General features: G+C 37.2%; 1 long non-coding RNA gene across 1 annotated transcript; it reads left to right on the top strand.

Annotated features, from left to right (window-relative positions):
• The first annotated feature begins 11,607 nt into the window (after positions 1–11,607).
• On the top strand, positions 11,608–15,380 carry LOC133722220 (uncharacterized). Its single transcript, XR_009852563.1, has 4 exons — positions 11,608–12,630; positions 12,872–13,032; positions 13,667–14,134; positions 14,960–15,380. It is a non-coding gene; the product is annotated as an uncharacterized LOC133722220 (long non-coding RNA).
• Positions 15,381–20,542: the final 5,162 nt, after the last annotated feature.

The raw sequence follows: 20,542 nt of genomic DNA on the forward strand, positions 1-20,542 counted from the left end.
CGCTGGAGCTTGCGGTGTGCGTGTGGGGAACGGGATCGACGTATGGTCGTGATTGGCTCGGGTTTCGGTCTGGATTCGGCTGGTGATGGTGGTGCTGTGAGATGGTGGCCGGAAGTGGTTGTCTTCGATGATGGCAGAGGAAGAGAAGAAGAAGAAAGGTTGAGGGAGAGAGAGAGAGACCGTGGTCTGGTCCTCTGCTGTGCTCGGAGACTTGAACTTGCGGCGGCTATCTTACGTGGAGATTTGGATTGCTTGGAAGAGTCTTGCAGCGACGGCGAAGGAGGACGAAGAGACTTGAAGGCTGGGTTCGAATGTTCGACTAAGGGATTGAATTTGAAATCTGGAAGGGGATTGAATCATTTGTATGGGATTGAAGGCTGGGTATGAGTGTTCGACTAAGGGATTGATTCGATTCAATTTGAAATCTGGAAATCTAGGGTTCTATTATTCGAAGCTAGAGTATAGAGGATTGGGGACAATTGAGAAAATTAGCAAAAGTGAAAAACGATACCGTATATGAGGATTTTCCAATCTTGAATCCTGGAGTGGAGCTCGGTCCTGGTTGGAAATGGGATCGGAGCTGGAATTGGGGAGAGAGAGAGAGAGCAAAGAGTAGAGAGAGAAGCAAAAAAAAAAAAAATTTAAAAAATGATTAAAAATAAAAAGAGAAAAAGAAAAGAGAGAAATAATAAAAAAGAGGAAGTGAGGGGTATTATAGTCATTTTATACCTGTTTTGGACCTGTTGTGTGAGAATTAGAGAGAATAAGAACTATCCAGTTTAATTTCAAATGCGAGGGACTAAACTGTTTTTCAGATAAAAGTTTGAGGAGTAACAAGTATTTAATCCATTAAGAATTAAATTAATGTTGGTTATTGCTCTGATTACCTTTGAAAAAATATATAAAAAATAAAAGTTTAGTGGTATTTTATTGTGGCTGAGATTGTTGGGTATGACGGTTTAATACTCCTTTGTGACCCAAATGTAATACAATTTTCATCAATCTTATTCCATCTATCACCTTTTGAGTGGAGTTAGTCATCTTGAGTCACAACACCGAAAGCCGACCTGATCATGACAAAACGTACAATTCCCATTACACAATGTTTGCATTTCAATTCCATACATGACTTTCCTTATGGTAGTGATTGTGTTATAAACTAGGGCCACTATTGTGACCAATGTTGCAAACCAACATAGATAGGGACCTTTTAACCAAAAACATTAGCTCCTGCGTATGCGAGGACCTACCAACAAGGACAAGATAAAATGAAAACAAAGTGGTTGGGGGAGCACCAAAACCAAATCCCAATTGAGGTTTTAAATACTCACTTGAGCTCTAGGCCAGAGTTGATTGGATCTATCTAACTGTCACAACTCGTGAATTAAACACTTTTGTTCGCATCAAGTCAAGTAATGGTTGCTATAAATTTCCTTGATACAATTTGAGTTCATATTTGACTCGATATTAACAATTCATTAACAAGTCGTTGATGAATATGGCTGATAAAAATAGAGGAATAATATTCACACTCTTCATTTTATAATCCACACTCAATGTTTCATTTTTTAATATTTGAAGTTTTGTCTTTTTGTAATGTGGATTGTAAAAATGTGATGTTAAACTACTTAAAAAAGAAACATGAAGTGTGAATTGTAAAATGGAGAGTGTGAATTTCACTATTCTAAAAATACCAAAATAAAAAAACATATACAAATTAATTACAAATCTCGTGAAGTATTGAATCAAGAGACAACTTGAGTAAAGTTTTAACTAAGCCTGCTAGTTAGTGTTTGATTCTTGTTTAAGCTCGGTTCATATGGTCTAGTCTCCTACAAACAACTAGTATTTAAACTAATATTAAAGTTTTGGTAATCAAATAATAAAAATATCTTTCTTATATATAAGAAAGAGAGAGTAGAATCGAATCCTTATACAACTTAAGTTAAATAGCCTAGAAATCACATAAAACTGTATAATTACCCGAAATGACGGTCTTATTATTTGTCATCAAAGTGTACTAAGTTTAAACTCGAGGTCGTTAAGTAGTTATAACAAGCTAAGTCGAACTAGGCCAACTCAAGTTAAATTTGTGCACCTTGATCACTTGATGCGTGATACGCGCGCACTACTAGCTAGTTATGTAAGAGATGTAAATTTTCGGAAGGCCTTTGAGATAAACCTCCTATGTACTATGTACTCCACTTAAAATTATCGACTATATCAGAATATCATGTAGAGATGAGGGCTGAACGATGTGAGATCCTAACAGCCACTCATGTATAGGTCACATATTAAATTTATGTGGGTTTTGTCCCTCGATTGTTTGATGATGGACCAAACAGACACATTAAAATCATAGACTGCTACTAGCTAATTAAACCCAAAAATATAAATAGTCACTCCCATGGTTGTTAGCTATCATTTTTGTTAAATTTTCTTTACTAATGCACATGATTTGTAATTATTAGTGACCAAAGTAGCATCTCCTTTTTGTTTAGGGAAAATTTTACGAACAGTGCATGAAGTTTGGCCCACTATTAATTTTCGTACACGAAGTCACAAATTATGAACTTTGGTACACCAATTGTAAAGCCCGACCCATTTCTCGTACATGACGTTAGTCAGCCCGTTAGGCCGTATGCCATTTTGCATAGAATGAAGGGTAGAATTGACATTTTACCAGAAACCCTACCGATACTTAAGGCCCAAAGGTCCCAGAAAGTCAATCTCATTTCTCTCTCCCTCATCTGTTCGACAGCCACAGTTCTGAGATATCAGAACATGTATTGACCACATCAATGGAAAAATACACAGAACAATTCATGTTCTGATATCCTAAACCACCACAGCCACAGTTCCTAAACCCTAAACCGCCCGAAACGATGAGCAGCGCCGGCATCGGATCCCCCGCCACAATGTCCCACCGCACCACCCAAACGACGTCGTCGCTCCCCCTTGTCGTCACTCTCAACTGCATCGACGACTTCGCCATGGAGCAAGACTACCTGTCCGGCGTCGCCGCCGTCGAGCACGTCCCTCTCAGCCGCTTGGCCGACGGCAGGATCAAGTCCGCCTCCGCAGTGCTCCTCCAGTCGCTCGTGAGTCTGGGTTTCTGTTTCTCTTAATTTCTGCTTCTGAGTCTTCACTCTTTAATCGATTTATGGCTTCCTCTTAATTTCTGCTTCTGGGTATTCAATTTTCAATCTTCAAGTCTGGGTTTGGCTCGAACTCTACTAGGTGAAGCAACTTCAATTTCAGTTTTCGACTCGATTTCGGAAACTTCAAGCTTCGTAAGTTGCTGCCATCTTTCTTGCTTCGATTTATGGGTTCGAATTGCATCTGTTACTTTTGTTATACGCTATACATATGACTGATATGAGATGAAAATTGGATATGTGATCTGTTTTGTCCTTCTGGATTTCTGGGTTCGAATTGCATCTGTCACTTTTTGCCTTTCTGTTTTGAGTTTTGACTTGAAAATTTGAAATTGAGTTGCATTTGTAGACTTGTATCTGTTTTGGTAAAGCATCAAATTGTTTGATGAATTGTTCTGTGTATTTTTCCATTGATGTGGTTTTTTTGGTTTTGCCTGGGTTGCTGCATTTACTTACTTTTGTATTTCAAATTTACCTAGACTGAGCAAATGTATCAGGGATCCCCTGCTAGACCTGCTACCTCAGGCAAGCGAGAGAAGAGGACTGCATGGAGGAAGTTTATAGCAAGGAAATCACCAAGGCTGGCTGCAGCTTCTGCATCTGCATCTATTCAAGCTCCAAAGCCCAAACTGCAAAGGGCCTTGTGGAAACCATGAAGCAATATATTAGGCAAGAAGCATCAATGTAGTTTTGGTCATGAAAACACCACCTGTTATTATGGCATTTGTTTTCTTCAGTTATATTGCAAATGCCATGCTTTATTAGAGCTTTTGTGTAACAGGTGGTTTTTGACCCTTTTGAGTATGTAATAGGGCTATGAACAATTTGCCTACCAATTTGGTTGGGAATTTGGTTTTCTACTCGACATTAATCAAGTACTGTAATTCTGGTTTGTTGGTTTTATGCTTGACTTTCTCTTTTCTTTTTTTTTTGAATAAAGGGCTGGTTTTATGCTTGGCTTTCTGTTACTCTGTATTTTCAATTGCCAAGTACCCAACCAGCATTTTCCCTTTTTTTAAACAGACCTTGATGAACAGTTGCCAAATTTCTGCCAGGAACCATTGCTACAGCATTTTCAGACACAAAAGGTGCTAAAATGGAGGGAAAAGCCGTACAGACGGATTTACCCCTCAAAAATTGCCACGTTTCACACCACCTAACGGCGTCATTAACGTCGTGTACAAGTCTTTGGTAGGGAACAAATGTTCGTGTACCAAAGTTCATAATTTGTGACTTCGTGTACGAAAATTAATAGTGGGCCAAACTTCGTGCACTATTCTTAAAATTTTCCCTTTTGTTTAATATAGGGTGGTTGCGTTTAATTGTGCATGTAGTATATGTACCACACTATATACCACAGCCCCAACAAATTATGCGACATTTAAGCTGTGGGTTGTATATGTACTTAACTTGAGAATAGACAGGGAGACTTGATTAAATCATGTAGAGAAATTGATGGCTACTCTTGAATCATCATTTGTGAATGTTTTTTTTTTTTTTTTTTGACTTTGTTAAGGGGAACCCAAAGGCTTCCTAGGCCCAAAATAAACCCCTTCGGCGCATGTGAAATGCTCACACTATGCATTGCAGCACAGTGCCTGGCCACTTTGATAGCTTCGGGGTTCGAACCTAGATTGGGGAGCACACCCAATTAGGCAAGAACCACTAGGCCACTTGCAGTGGTTATCATATTTGAATGTTTGTTTCACTTGTACTGGGTGAAAAATAAATGAAGATCAGTTGTTGCAAGTGTTCCAATTCAATTCAAACTTGTCTAGCTAAATCAACTAGTTCAAATTGACATGTTTTGAATTTGGCTTTATTTTCATTATCCTAATGTAGGAAGGGGAAGTAGAACTAAGGACTTCTGTCAACATATCTCTGTTGATCATTTTTGGCCTCGTAGGGTGTTAAGATTACGTAGTTCCTTGATTGTCCTTATAGACTTACGAAATTAATTAAGTTCCCTGGAGTTATGTTATGAGTAAATCTGATAGTAGTTTCTGTTTATATTGTTTATACTACTTAGAATTTTTTTTCTTCTGTATGAATGATTTCACTTTAAAAATAATGTACTTGTGTTAATATTTAATGTATTCCCATTCTCTCATTCTTTTTTACCAAGTGGTTTATTGATTGTGCTGGCTTTAAAATAATTAGTTACCTAGTTTTAATTATTTTTATTCGTGTGGCTTAGTTTCAAGTAAGAGTATGTGCGGGTAGAAGATGCGATACCTTTTTCTCTCGGGCTCTCTCTCTCTCGTTCCTTTTGACTAGGGTTAGGGTTTTAGAGAAACTAGTTGTGCGATGCTCCCTTTGATGGCTGTCTCCCTTGCATCAATGACGGCTAGACTTGCGACCAAACTGTCGCTCAAGGATGGTGAAGAATCGGTGGATCTCGGCAATCTTCGTTGCCCTGACAAAGGGTTTCTTGCAAACCAATTTTTTCTGGTGGGATGACTGAACAGCGCTAAGGCAGTGGTCCTAGATTCTTTTTGGAGTGCTGTTGGATCCATGTGGCGGCTTTCGGTGCAGGTGCAAGGAGATAGGTTTCTTCTTTCGTTTGCAAATGAGCAGGATCTTAACCGGGTGAAGAAGGGAGGATCTTGGGCCTTCCAGAGAGCGATGATTATACTGAACGACTACAATGGATTCTCCGACATTGCAGCGGTTCCATTGGACTTTTTGTGGATCTGGGTGGAGATCTTAGGGTTGCCGCCGGGGCTACTGCAGCAACTATGAGTTTGATGGTGAAATTATAAGATCGGTGTTGCAGGTGGATAATCCGGGTGTATGTCGTGGGATTGCTAGGGTTAGGGTTTCTCATCCCTTGAATAAACCAGTCAAGTTGGAACACCGAGTTCGTGTGTGGTCGACTGATGTATTCACTCTGAACTTCCGGTACGAGCAATTGCTAGGTCGCTTCCGTGAACGCTCGATGATCAATCATTGTGGTGCAGGATGCCCACGTGATCTGGAGCTAGAAGCAGGTCCTGCAGATGGTGGTGTGGATGTCTAGGGTCCCGCAACCCCTACTCTTGTTTTTCGGGCGAATGCAACGCTGTCTCTGTCGGCGGCTCTCGTCCCTAAGATTTCTCTCTCCACTCTGCTACGCAAAGAGAAGAAAGGCATTACCGTTCGAGCCTTACCTACAGGAGCAGTGGATCCGATTAGGGTTACTGGCTCATGCCATCGAAGGGAAGACGAGGAGGATACAGATGGAAAGCGGGCTAGGCATGCTTTGGCCTTGGTTCCGTCAACCCTTCAGCCGGAGGACATGGGGTTTGTAATGACGTAGGAGGGCCTTGTTGAGGTTAGTGTTACTTCGGAGGGGAAGAGCTCAAAGAAAAGAGGACGACCCTGTGGCAGTAGGAACAGTCCTAAGCAAGCGTTGAAACCCAAGGACGGGGAGTCGATCGTGACTGGGTCGGTGGCTTCAGATCTTGGTGCTCACAGTGATGTGGATGTGGCACAGGTCCCTTGTGTTAAGGAGAACTATGTTGTAGGCTACACATTACTCAGGCCAAGGCTGTTACTGGTATGCTAAGTGGAGTGGTACACCAAGAGGGTCATTAGGCCTCAAGCTTCCCATGCTGGTGGTTTTGGGTCTGAGTAATGTGCTTAGCAGTAGGTTTTTTTCTATTTCTGTTCCTAGTTGCATTTTCTTGTGAGTTTGAATTCAGTTGTTTGCATTTTCTTTTCCTAGGATGTAGTAATAAACAAAATTGAGCAGTGGATGTAATCGAAGGATTTTCGGATCATTCTAGCTTGACTTAGTACAGTAGTAAAGAGTATGTGCGTGATTACAACTTCTCCTATTTTAGAGTTAAGGTGCATATATATGAAAGAGAGAATATCACAAATAGTCACTCAACTTTTATCTATTCGACACTTTAGTCACTCACTTTTTAAATATATTACTTTGGTCACTCAACTTTAATTCTGTTATTCACTTTAGTACTTCGTTAATTTTTTTCATTAAAAAAAAATTATTTACTACAATATTAATGATATTTTCGTCTGACCAATTGTGAAAAATTGAGAAATATGTATTAGAATGATTGGGAGAAGTGATCAAAGTGAGATAAAATGCCCCTTGGGTGACTAAAGTGATTGACAATGTAATAGTTGAATGACCAAAGTGATATATTTGAAACTTGAGTGACCAAAGTGTCGAATGAGTCATAGTTGAGTAACCATTTGTGGAATTCTCCCTATATGAAATTGGAAATAAGAGTCACTTCTCAAGTCATGATAATAGAGACCCGTAAGAGTAATCACTTGCATTTCACGTGTTCAATTTGATTAATTGACCCAAAACTGAATTTATATAAAACGTAGTAAGCAATTTGTTGGTTGGTAAGAGCAACTCCAACAACTTCCCCATATTTTGATTTTTCTGTACTTTAGGGAAAAATGAGTCTCTTTTGCTCCAACAGATTCCCTATAACTATCCCTATTTTAGAGAAAGTGAGGAAAGAGAAAACCAAATTATCTATATTTACAGCAAACTCTAAAATTTTAAGAAAGAATATGGAGATTTTAGAGATTGCTGTAAAATAGGGAATCTGTTGGAGTTGGAGAAGAAAAAGATGTTAAAGCTTTGACTTTTGCTTCCCTATTATACAGAAAGGAAAAAATATAGTTTTAGTCACTCAACTTTCGCTTGATTGACACTTTGGTCACTCATGTTTATAAAATCTCACTTTAGTCACCAAACTTTAACTCCGACTATCACTTTAGTCCGCCAGTGAATTTTTTCGATAAAAAAAGTCACATGACGCCTAATATGCCATTTTAAGGGTTATTTTCGTCCTATAATTTCAGAAAATTTCAACCTATATTCAAACTAAAGGTCTCACATCTCTTCAACATCTTAAAATAACCTTTGAAAAATGGCATGAGAGGCGTCATGTGACTTTTTTTATTGGAAAAATTCACCGGTGGACTAAAGTGATAGTCAGAGTTAATTTTGAGTGACTAAAGTGAAATTTTATAAACATGAGTGACCAAAGTGTCAATCAAGCGAAAGTTGAGTGACTAAAACTATATTTTTTCCTATACAGAAATTATATGAAAGCTGTTGGAGTTGCTCTAATAGTGGATGCAGTAAACCCAAAATACAAGCCCGTCCTAAACTGTCACATGAACAACGGATACAGTAGATGGATATATGACTGGCTTGGTTTTACGGGTGGTTAATTATGGCGCGGTCCCTTGAATGCTGGTGTACGTGGGGGCACATATATGAATAGCTTTCACTCTCTGACACCAGTAGTAGTACTACTGAGAAGTGAGAACATTTCTGATTTACCGGCCGGCGAATTTATCGAATTGATGAGGAGGGAGGAGGGAAAGGGTGAGGGAAAGCGAACTCAAGTGAGATTTGCAAATGGGTCAGGCCAAGTTGACAGCTACAAGACAACGACGACAACACCAGACCTGCATTACTGTATTTGCATGGAGACGTTGACTCTCTCTCTCTCCCTTCATGATCGATCAATATCCATGGGGTTACTACTGCTGCCAGAACAAGAATCTGACACGAGACCAAATACTGAGATGGATCGTGACGGCCTCATCGTCGGCGTCCTAGCTCGTCGTAGAGTAGGAGGATAGATCTGGGTTCTTCTGCCCCATGTGAGCAGTTAAATGAATCCATGACGCCTTCTGTAACTGTAGTAGTAGTCCTTTCTTTCTATGCGTGTGTATGGACCAGACCCAACATGGACTCACACACCGCCAAACCCTACCCTTCTCCACCACCTCATTTTTTTGTATTTATATAAATGTAAATGGATGGAATTATGAAAAAGTGAATGGAAGTAGATAATAAAGAAAATCCATGAAAAGGCTCTACGTTAGGGTTGGTCCATCTCCATCTATTAATTGATCGAGGTTTGGAAGGTTTTATATCTTGAATTATGTATAATCATTCTGTGATGAAAATTTTAACCCAACTCTGAGTTCATCATTGGAAATAGATAATTTCTATTGTTGATTTTTGTAATTTGCTTAATTAATTTGCGGCTAGCTCTTCGCTATTTACCATCACAATTGGAGATGTTGAATATTTTCTATACTATAATAAATCCAAAAACTAATTCTTTTTTTCTGCTTTAATCATCATGAAGGCTTGAAGAAGGGTTTACAAATTCATAATTACAATTACTGAAATGTAATATAGTTGTGGGGAAGTGAATCAAGTAGGATGAAATGGAGGTCTGTATCTAAGTTTTCTAAACTCGTTAAAGTTATTTATATAGATTGAGTTTCTATAAGATTGTCATATTCTGGAATAGATATGATTGATAGAAGTGCCCGATCCAACACAAAATAACTAGAAGTTGACCTTATATTCTATTAGCTACAAAAACAATAACTTGAGCATCTTTCTTTTGGCCAATAGAGATTACAAAGTAAAGCGTACACATGTGTGATCCCCAATTAATTTTAATCATATAGCATGTGTGATCCCCATAAACCAGATTAACAAATTTTTTATTTCTTAATTAGCATAACTAATTTAACTATAGATTTATAAAATCATTTATAACAACATAGTTAAGGGTAAAGCTATGGTATGTTGATATTTCTCATACATCAATTATTTTTACTACTTTAAGGACTCATGTTACGACTTTGAGGACTAATATTATTATTTTGAGGACTCATATGGTAAACTAAGAAAATTTACCACTTTAAGGACTCATGTTACTACTTTGAAGACTAATATTACCACTTTAAGGACTCATGTGGTAACTAAGAAAATTTACCACTTTAAGGACTCATGTTAACACTTTGAGGACTAATATTACTATTTTGAGGACTCATTTTACCACTTTTAAGGCAATTGTATGCATGTCATACGTTAACACATTGTAGAATTTTCCCATAGTTCTTATCTGTAATAAACAAAAAAAGAAAGTAGAGGGGGATTGGTATAGCATAAGGCAATCTAAACAATATATTCAGTTTTATTTTTTATTTTTATGCGAAAACAATATATTCAGTTGGGATAGAGTGGTCATGACTACTCACTCAGTGAGAGGGTTCACTTTTAGGGTTTAGACCAAAACTAGCTCAAAGTACACTTCGACCATAGATTTAGCTATATACTATATAATTAGACTAGGGAAATGGTATATGTGGTTGATGGGTTGGGGACAAACAATAAAATCTGACACGTGTTGAACAGGTTGGCCGAGGCGGGTGCACATCCGCCTCTGCTGCCGTTGCCGGCGGAACCACTTGATTTGTTTGCAGCAAGAATCAGTCATCGATAATAAAGCTTGGATCATTACACCCATATCAATTCGATTCAAAGTAAAAAGTGTAAAACAATGGCCGCCTGGTGGGTTCAGCTTAACTAGGCTTGGCTGTTGGGTCCCCATCCTCTCCGAACATATATAGCTCACAGAGTCACAGTTGTTTAATTGTTTTCATGTTATGAAGGTATTTTGGTCGACTACCGGTTCTTTTACCACATTGATCTCTGTCTCTTGCTCCACAGAATCACTATGCCAAAAAATGCTTCATACCATACCCCTCAGACGACAGAAGACGTTTTTTCTGTTGTCTGATTTTTTTGAACGTCTTCAGACAACAGATTTAACTATTTATGTCGTCTAAATGGTATCAAAATCAACACCAATTCAACTTTTTCAAGTTTGTTATAATTTAGAAACTTCAGACAACAGATTCTGTTGTCTGAGTAAATGGAAAAATTATTTATTCTTATCTGGACAAAAAAAAATTTTTGGTTGAACTAAAACTTAATGTGAACTAAATGCCTATACCCCGAGTTTTCTCAACACTCAGTCAAAAAAACAGAAACCTTCTTTCCTTCTCCCTGAGCTAGACCCCGAGCAACTTCAGCTCCCCTTTTGGTTCTTCTCCCCTAATCAGAGACATCATAGACATTCTTTCCCTTTCCCAATTATGGTTATTCTCTCCCTGATCTAGGTTTTCTACACAGAAGAGTCTCATCAACCTCTCCCCGATCTAGGTCAAGAAGACACTGTTGGTGGAGTTCTTCGATTTCACGGTAAGTCTTATTCTTCATCTTAGGGTTTCGATCTTGATTTGTGTTGGGTTTTAGTGCTTCCTTGGGATATTGATTTGGGGTTTTAGGGTTTCTTTGGGATATCGAATTGGTAACGATTTAGAGATGGGGTGATTGAAATAGAATTGGGTTTTATTCTGGTTTATGGATTTGGGGATGGTTTATGGTTCATTTCGATTTGGGATGGTTTATGGTTATTCAGAATCTAAGGCTCTGACTCCTCTCCAATAGTGCTCCTCCCTCTCAATCTTCAGCCTCCATGACTATATCTGATGCCTGAGATTCAGTTCCTCGTTTTTTCCATTGGGTTTTCTGAAATTTTCTCTTCTTATTGATTGGGACATTGGGTATATGAAATCTATGTTTGAGTATATGAATTGTGAGATTTGATTTGAAACCCTAATAGAGTAATACTTGGTTCAAATTTTCAATTGTGAAGATTTATTGGTTATAACTTATGGGCTTTATGTGATGAGAGGATTCCTCCATTGCTATTGCCAGTTTCTCCCTCGCAATCTCACAGTCAGCCGGCATCCTTGCTTTGTGGTAAGTCTCTGGTACTTTGAATGAGAAAGGGAGAGCCAATCTGTAGTTTTGATGTGCTTTCAGAAAATGCAATGGGACCTTTGTAGTTCTTCCGTCTCTCTCTGATTGTTTGATCATATAGGAATTATTGACTGATTAATTTATGTATGAATGGGACCAAGGGAGATGATTTCAAATATCACCGATCAGATTTTTTTTTTTTTTGGGTTCGATTTCATTCAGTCAAATTAGTTGAAGGGAGATTGCTTGTTCTGGTTTGAATTGAATTTTAGGCATATATAGCTTGTTTCTTAATCTTGCTATGGGTACAGGTCCAAGTTGATGAATTTAATTAATTAAGGCATATCATATATACAGGTTTGTGATCTCAACTATTGATTATGGCTTCCCTTTGCGTGTTGTTTCTCTCAGTGCTTGGAGTTTTGTGCTATTTTTCCCAGATTTTGTTGATTTATTCAATTACCAAAAATTGTTAACTAGTTATAAAGAGATTTTGATAGGAAGCTTGAATTGCATATAAGATGTAATATATAAAGTCTCAAGATCATACGGTAATTGGTAAATGGTTATTTTGAATCGATCATGAGAATCTTGGAGTGGTGAGTTTTCAGAATATAGACTTCCTGCAATCATGTTGTGAAGAGAGAGAGATTTTTTATTTTATATTATTTTATCAATACATGAATAGAGTTTAATGAATAATTGCTTGTTATGATTTATATGATGTACATGAACGCAGAGGGTCTTATTTTGTTCTTGTTCATGTCTAAAATCATAACTTTTAACATGAGAGGTTCCTCGAGGGAATCTGAACTTTTTGAATTCATGGACATCCCCGTGCCAAGTGTTTGCTGAGGCAAGGTAAATCATCTTTGCTATGAGTAACAGAATTTTCTGTATTATATCTATTTTGGTTAATATACAAGATTATTGTGTTTTTACATTCACGTTACCAAACAGGTTGACTACGATTTTATTTATAAAGGCACTTTTAAAAAAGCAGTTTACCAAACGCTTAGAAGATTTATTTTACAGCAGATCATTTTCATAGCTGAATTTTTATTACAACACATTATTCACGCACTGACTTGGTTTTGATTAGGCGGATTGTGGTGTACCCAAAGGGGAGCAATGGGAAGCAATACTTGTCCATGTACTTGAATGTTGCAGATGCTTCAAAGTTACCATCTGGGTGGAGTAGATATGCCGAATTCACCTTGACTGTCGTTAATCAATTTAACAGCGACAAGTCGATAACAATAGGTATTTTTCTTCTTTACTATACTCTCTTCTTCATCTTGTTTGTCTATCTCACTTTTATGCTTGTGCCTTTTGTCTCTTATTCGATTGCAAGCTGATTTCTTAATACAGTAGAATGATTCTACTCTAGATTGCAACTCTATGTCTGATTGCCTTTTCTTTACACACAGCACTATGTTATTCTGCTGTTTATCTCAGTGGATCTTTTAAGTGAACCAAACACTCTGTACATTTGGTCATTTCTTTCTGGTTTGTTAAGTTTTGTAACACTCTTCTTTCAAGGACTTAAAAACTTGCTGATTGAAGGTTCACTTGCTCTATAATTATAGAATATATGCTCTGAAATTTGTTCTAATCAAGCAACTTATTTGAGTCTTCCAAGCATACCAGACCCTTTATTATGTTTTTGTATTACTGCTCGATAAGCTGTGCATTTTTTTCGATGTTTTATGATCCTTCATCTTGATTTACAGACTTGCTCTATAATTATAGAATATATGCACTGAAATTTGTTCTAAATCAAGCAACTTATTTGGGTCTTCCAAGCATACCACACCCTTTATTTTGTTTTTGTATTACTGCTTGATGAGCTGTGCATTTTTTTGGATGTTTTTTTATCCTTCATCTTGATTTACAGACACTCAGCATCAGTTTAGTGCAAAAAAAAAGTGACTGGGGCTTCACATCATTCATGCCTCTGAGTGAGCTTTTTGACCAGAATGAAGGGTATATCAGCCAACTGGGGCTTACGATTTTGTATCCTTCTTGGATTGCTTGCAACCAGTCAAGTCTCGGGACTATGCAAAAGTCAATTGCAGTAGCTCATTATCTACAACTTCATATTCTTATATTATGGTTGGATATAGAGTGGGGGATCTTCCACCGTCTTGTTATATGGTCACAGCCAGTCTTGCAATGCTACAACAACCTTGGGGGCACCGCTCATTTTCTCTCACTCGTCAGCAGCTGGAAAGGGGTTTTGATCTTTCATGGGGGAAATATATCTGCGAAAAGCATTGCCAGGCAAGTGATGCTTTCTGTTCCTTCTCAAATTACCGGTGGGAGTGCTATGACAACTGCTATTCACCATTTACAACCATCTATTGTGAGTATTTTTCAGCAGCCATGTGAGACTGAAGAATGACTAGTATGTTTCACGATTAATGAGAAACTTCATTCATAGTTGCTAAATGCTATATGCTCCTCAATTTTAAGATTGTCAAAATAAAAAATATGTCTTTCTCATTTAATCAATATACCTACATATATTTGTAGTCTAATGTTACTTTCAGAAAAATACCATTTAGTAAAGAATAAAAAATAAAAAAGTTGAAGGGGTATAATGGAAACTAGTTTTTAATATGTATGACTGTTTTCAGGTTATGGAAATGGCTGTTTTCAAGAGTGTTTGATTCCATGCATGTAGTTTACTTTGTATGCTGTGGTGAATTGGGACCTAAGTTATGGTATGAGAACTGCAACATCACTCTTGAGACTTTTCAAGAGTGATGTTGATGTTGCAGTTGCAGTTCTCATACCATAATTTGAAGCAGACTGGCACAATGTTTACCAGGCTTTTCAGACTTTTCAAATATAAATGTTAGTGATAAAATAAACCAAGTAAAACATTGAGTTGAGGGCAAAAAGAAGGTAATTTTTATCCACTATTTGATAAAACCCCCTTTTTCTTCCTCGAATCTGCTGTGTTTAAACAGTTTCTTAGCTGAGAGCATTTTAGGATCTTCAAAAGTTGCACCCTAAAACTTCTCCATCTATACCATAGTATAAATGCACTAAACTCTATCTATAGATATATAAGTTCTCCATTCTACGCAACGTGAAATTTTGAGTTCATTTTGAGTTCATTTATATGTGATTGGAGTGGTGATTTAAAGTATGTTGATAGAAGTTGCTTGTTTCTATTTGACAGGTTAGGTGAAAGCTCAATGCTAGCTATCAGTTGACTGACAAGAATAAAAGCTCAGTAGAGAAGGAAAGGACATGGTAATTGAAATAGAAGCATATTGAAAGGAAACCAGAGGCAGTTATAGTATAACACTGAACTAGCCTAAATTATGCATGCAGTTGCTTTGCCTAGCTACTCTTTGTTTACCTTATAGGTTTTTGACTTAGTGCAATATTAGGTAAATAATCGAGATCGATAAGATGGTTTTTTGGTTCTCTTGATCATTATGTAACTGTTGGCTAGGTTTAGAGTTGGAACTATGGATTGTATTTTGGATGATGTTGATGCAATGAAACGTAGCCATCATTTTCAATGCAGATTTTAGTCCAATTTTATGGTTTTGATGATTGTAAATGAATGATGTTGAAATGGTTGAAAGGCAACATATATATGCAGGTTTCACAATTTATGTTGTATCAAGAAAATAGAAACAACAGAAACAAATGATCATCTGTTGTTTGTACCAAGTTCAAACAACAGAAAAGTAGAGTTCAAAGAGCTCTCAGACAACAGAAATAGGTGGTTGATATGTTGTTTGTACCAAGTTCAAACAACAGAAAAGTAGAGTTCAAAGAGCTCTCAGACAACAGAAGTAGGTTGTTGATATGTTGTTTCTACCACGTTCAAACAACAGAAAAGTAGAGTTCAAAGAGCTCTCAGACAACAGAAGTAGGTGGTTGATATGTTGTTTCTACCACGTTCAAACAACAGAAAAGTAGAGTTCAAAGAGCTCTCAGACAACATATAATTGTCATTGTTCTTTAAATCAGACGACAGAAGCATCAACTAAGCTTAATATTGGTTCAATCAAACGACAGAAACAACAAAAACTCCGTCATCTTACATTAACTACATCGACAGTTATTTTTTGAATCTGTTGATGAAGTGAATTTCCAACAACATTAATATGTAGTGGTATGGTGTTTCAGACGACAGATAGACTCCGATTCTTCAATATTAGGTACTTCAGACGACAGAACTTAAACTGAATCTGTCGTCTGAGTAGACTATAAACGACGGAGAATATCTGTCGTCTGAATGGCTTAGAGACGGCAGCCACTTAGACAACAGATTTTTACTTCATCAGACGACAGATATGGTCTGTCGTCTGAAGCATTTTTTGGCATAGTGAATGAGCAAGTGGCAACATGATTCACTTACCTCAGAAGCTGATGCATTATCTTGTACAAGACCTTCGAGTTGTAAATTTTTTTGATGCACAATCTAATTCACGTCCTGTTCTTACAATAATTGAGGTAAATTGACATACTCCTCATTTTAGTTGAGTTAAAATTAATTCAAATAGTGCTTAGAAAGGACCTCCAAATTCAATTTGGTGGTTATGGAGCTGTTTTTCGTGACTATAGAAGGAATTTTATTTTTGGTGTTTTTTCTTCAAATCTAGACATCCCTAACTCGGTTGTAGCAGAAGTCATGGCAGTTATTGAGGCTATTGAGTTAGCATGGGTCCGAGTTTGGAAGCATATATAGCTAGAAGTGGATTCCTCCATTGTTCTTAATTTCTTTTGCTCTCTTCATTTGGTGTCTTGGCAGTTTAGAGTAAAGTTGATGAACTGTTTGCACAACATTTATCAGATGCATTTTCGTTTCTCAACTATATATATCTCGCAAAAGTAACATATTTGCTGACATCTTGGCAAATTATGGTAATACTTTACAAGTTTAGCTCGCTGGGATTTGACTACTACTTTCATTGTTTCGACTGTCAATATTGACTGTTTTGGTCTTTCTCAATTCGTTTTATGTTAGCTAGGTTTCTTTAGTGTATATCGTGTTCTATTATGGAGATTTTGGTTTCGTCTCCCTCTTTTTGTATCTCTTTTTTCTTTAATAACATGAGATGGCCAGGAAAGCGGCTGCAATGCCTTGTTAGCCGTCTGGACTCCCAACAGATTAATTTCAAGGCCTAGAAAACCTCTCGGATAATGTGAACAATCTGAAAGGAGGGTGTCAAAAAAAAAGGCTGATCAGAAGTTTTTTTCCTCTCTTATCCCTTTTTTGAAAAAAAAAAAAGTTCCAATCACTAAAAAAAAAAAAAAAAAAAGATGATGCTCCTTGCAGCTAACTATTAAGACAGTTGCCCTGATGGCACTAACTGTTCTTTAATTGTCTTCAATTTCTCCTCAACTTACCTTTTCTTCTGAGCACTAAACTCCTTCCTCAAGTTTAATCGCCGGTTTTTTCCTTTTCCGTTAATTTCATCCAATGTATCGTTAAAGTTTTAATAATAATAATAAAAAATGTTCGTTAAAGTTGAATAAAAAACACCAAATTATCTCTCATTTGTTAAGTATGTGACACCACATATGTGAGGTTTATCAACTAGGGTTAAAAATAAATTTTATCTCATCAATTAGGAAAAAAAAAAAAACTAGATTAGCTTATGAAGTGTGATCAAAATTATTGGCCTACTTGTAACCAAATTTTCTTCTCATAAAAAAAAAAAGAGGTGCATAAATGTAGAGGTAAGTAGAGCTAAGAAAATCAAACTAACTTTTTCGGTAATATTCAATTTTGGTTTTATCGGTTTCGATTACTAAAAAATCGGTTTACCAAACTTAAAATATTAGTTGGTATTCGGTCGGTTCGATAATTACCAAACCAAATGACAACTTTAGTTTCAACTCTCTTATGTACATAGAAATTAAAAGTATGAAGTATCTCATACTCTTTCATATTTTCACAACCGTTAGATTCAATTAGAAAGTAGATCAAACAGTCAACAAATCCTTCATACTCTAAATTGTTCATCTAAAATGTCATAATAGGTCTATATGTGTGTGATTAACTATTATTCTCTATGCCTTTGCGATCGTTTCATAGGTTAACATGTTCACAACCCGTAGGGTACTGTCTTTGTTAAAGGGTATTGTAATGATTATAGTTGAGAAAGAGTTCGAAACTATAATACATGATAATGATAAAGGTTGTATTCTTATCTTGAATGTGGGATAAGTACTCCTACAGTCCTACTCCTAGCACTCGAGCTCACTTTGTTCTTCATTGGGCAACCACTTTACAACATGATGAATCAAATGGTCTAAACTGAAATCAACATTGCCTTTTCTAACACGGATGGGAATGGCTCAAAATATGACCAGGGCCCTTACTAAGTCAATCGTATTGAGCCCAAGTAATAATGGGCTTTCTTTAACTTGGCTCCAAGCCCGTGTTGACGGGTCAGTATCCAGAGTGAGAGTGAAGAACAAGTTGGAGGCACCCGCTTCCTTCTCTCCTTCACTTGCTACTTTAGACTCGCTTCTCTCTCTGAATTCTGATACGATTTGCTTCAATGATAAGCATGCTACCTTCATTTTCACTTGCACAGTTTCACTTTCACTCACATTCTTCACTTCATTTCTCTTTCACGTTTCAGATAATTTCAGGGTTCTATTTTGTCTGCTCATTTGAGAAGACCGCCGGAGGACGTACATGGTTTGCATGAAGCTGAGAGTGAAGTCTGAAGCGTTTCATCGGGAAGGCCAGACTTGATAAACACATAGAATTGATGAGTTACAGATTAATATGCCCAGATGATGTTTGTTAGTTTGCTTCTTGAAGTTCATCATGTTAATTTGATCTGTACGTAGTAGTAGGCTTGATAAACCAAGAAAGTAGAACCTGTAGTGCATCATGCATTTCTAATGTTTATGAGTGATAGTATAGATGCATAAGCTAGTCAGAAAGTGCTTACTATTTAGATAACCATTTTGTCCTGTCCAGGCTACTAGAAGTTGACATTGTTCCACTGAGCTTTAGGCTATGGAAATCTTGTTGGTAATGAGGTGTGGTTTGGCAAAAAATAAACCCTTTTGAGTTTTGATAGAAACTTCATTAGCAACAGAAACTAGTTAGGATTTCATGGACGATGAATCCATGCATGGGATCAAAATTGATTTATATCGAGGGATCGATGAATGCAATTAATGATTTTTGTGTAAAACTAAATTATAAAACAAGCTCACACATACAAGTTCATTATTAACCTTAGAAGATCAAACATACCATTGACATCGAAAGTTGAAGCCATTGTTGCAGCTGCAGAAACAAAGATGAAGGCGAGGTGAAGTCTTTTGCTATTCACCAACTGAAGCTTCTGAATGGGCAGAGCACAATGCTTGCAAGAACCGGTGGTGATAACAGGGACCCTAGCCTCTTATTTATACAAGTACTAGTCCTAGGAATCCTCCCATAAAGGTTTTCCTTAAGAATCAAGTATTGTATAGTTGTAATCCTAATGCATCACAGTTTAGGACTTTCTTGTAGTCCAAATAATGGATTCCTAATCCAATGCTAAATACAATATCACATTAGATATCTAGGTTGATTCTTTTCCAGATCCATGTTGTACTCAAATTGATGTTTTTAATGGTTTCCTAGTTACTCTAGGATAACTCGTGATAAGTCCACTTTTGGTCTAACAATTTTGTCCCAAAATTGATTTATATCGAGGGACCGATGGATGCAATTAATGATTTTGATTTTTGGATAACTAAGACTATTGAATCATGTTCATGCATGTATGTATAAGATGATTTTGGGTTTATTTTCTGGATCTGATTTGTGTGGTTCTTACAGGGTTTGCCCAACTGGGCTACCGAGCGATATTATTGTTCAAGTTGTGGAAATGTTATTCCACCTCCACAAGGTACATTTCGTGAGATATATGTTCGATAGTTGAAGTATATTGTGTAGTGTGTGTGAGTCATTTCGAGTGTGCTCAGGCGCATATCTATGCGTCTGTTTCTACATGCTCTCTGTCAGCAGTTTTCCTAATTCACTCCCAACTTAAAACCCTTCCAGTTACCAGCTTTCATGCTATATATGTACATTCTCATTCTCTAATCAGCATTTTGGGAACTACTGCAGTTTCCATTGCTTTCTAAAAGTGGACTACTAGAGCAAATTATCAAAGAGTTTACAAGTATAGCGTACACATATAATAGAAGTGGGTCTTCTGTCTCTCAAATTTAGCTTTCCACGCTCAGAGCTTCGAGTCTTAATTAATTAAACTCTCACCAATTAAATTTAATTATATAGCTCGTGTGATCCCCAGAAACCAGATTAACAAAACATTGATTTCTTAATTAGTATTTACTAATTTAACTATAGAAAAGAGTATCTCCTGATCTTATCATAGATGACAGAGTCTTTTTTTTTTTTTTTTTTTGACTTTGTCAAGGGGAACCCAAAGGCTTCCTAGGCCCAAGATAAACCCCTTCGGCGTATGTGAAATGCTCCAACTGTGCATTGCAGCACAGTGCCTCGCCACTTTGACAGCTTCGGGGTTCGAACCTAGGTTGGGGAGCACACCCAACTAGGCAAGAACCACTAGACCACTTGCAGTGGTTATAGATGACAGAGTCTTGTAAAAGGCTTATGACTGACGCTAGTCTATTTATGTTAGGTATATTGACTACCTGTTTTTGGGGGATTTTGTTGATCGAGGCCAGCACAGCTTGGAGACAATGACTCTACTCGCACTCAAGGCAAGCTTCTGCTTTGAAGTCTTCTAATTTTGATATA

The sequence above is a fragment of the Rosa rugosa genome, chromosome 7, assembly GCF_958449725.1.
Source record: "Rosa rugosa chromosome 7, drRosRugo1.1, whole genome shotgun sequence".
Classification (NCBI taxonomy): domain Eukaryota; kingdom Viridiplantae; phylum Streptophyta; class Magnoliopsida; order Rosales; family Rosaceae; genus Rosa; species Rosa rugosa.